The sequence below is a fragment of the Octopus bimaculoides genome, chromosome 7 (genome assembly GCF_001194135.2).
Source record: "Octopus bimaculoides isolate UCB-OBI-ISO-001 chromosome 7, ASM119413v2, whole genome shotgun sequence".
NCBI classification, from domain to species: domain Eukaryota; kingdom Metazoa; phylum Mollusca; class Cephalopoda; order Octopoda; family Octopodidae; genus Octopus; species Octopus bimaculoides.
The window spans coordinates 58,279,189-58,280,231 of NC_068987.1; positions in this window are offsets into that span (position 1 = coordinate 58,279,189).

The window sequence follows — 1,043 nt, forward strand, 5'->3', positions numbered from 1 at the left end:
AAGGAAGAGGAGGAGGAGGAGGAGGAGGAGGAAAAGGAAGAGGAGGAAGAGGAAAAGGAAGAAGTGGTGGAGGAGGAGGATGACGACGACGGCGATGACGACGACGACGACGACGACGACGATGATGAAGATGATGATGATGATGATGGTGATGAAGATAATAGTGGGGGTGGCGTGGGGTTTGTGACCCTATGTTATGGCTCGACCTGCAAGAAAAAGCAGGCAAAGCACTCTTGAACTATACCCTACGCATCTTAAAACATGGCACATTAGATAATGTGGTCCAAGGTATACTATGCTGGCGATAAAAAAAATGAAACGGGAATAACGTTAACTGAAATTCATTTGTTCATAGGTACACTCGATCAGATCTAGCCAGGGGCTACAAAAATATAAACAGCACCTATAGCGACGATGACAAGGATCATATTCATCTGTATCATCACCTCATTATCATCATCCTTGAAGTGGTCCTCATCGTTCTCTTCGTTATTATCCATATCATCATCATGGTTATCGTCAGCATAGTCTCTATTACTATCCTAATTGTCACCATGATGATGAGGAGGATGAGCAGGATGAGGAGGATGAGGAGGATGAGGAGGATATCTGTTATGATGATGATGATAAGGAGGAGCTTGTATGATGATGATGATGAGGAGGAGGAGGAGGAGGAGTATATTTGTGATGATGATGATAAGGAGGAGGACGAGGAGGCGGAAGAGGTGGATGTTTGTTATGATGATGAGGAGGAGGAGAAGGATGAGGATGAGTATGTCTGTTACAATGATGATGATGAGGAGGAGGAGGAGGAGGAGTTTGTTTGTACGATGACGATGATGATGATGAGGAGGAGGAGGAGTTTGTTTGTACGATGACGATGATGAGGAGGAGGAGGAGGAGGAAGAGGAGGAGGAGGAGAAAAAGGAGTATGTTTGTTATGATGATGATAAGGAAGAGGACGAGGAAGCGGAGGAGGTGGATGTTTGTTATGATGATGATGAAGAAGATGAGGATGAGTATGTCTGTTACAATGATGATGA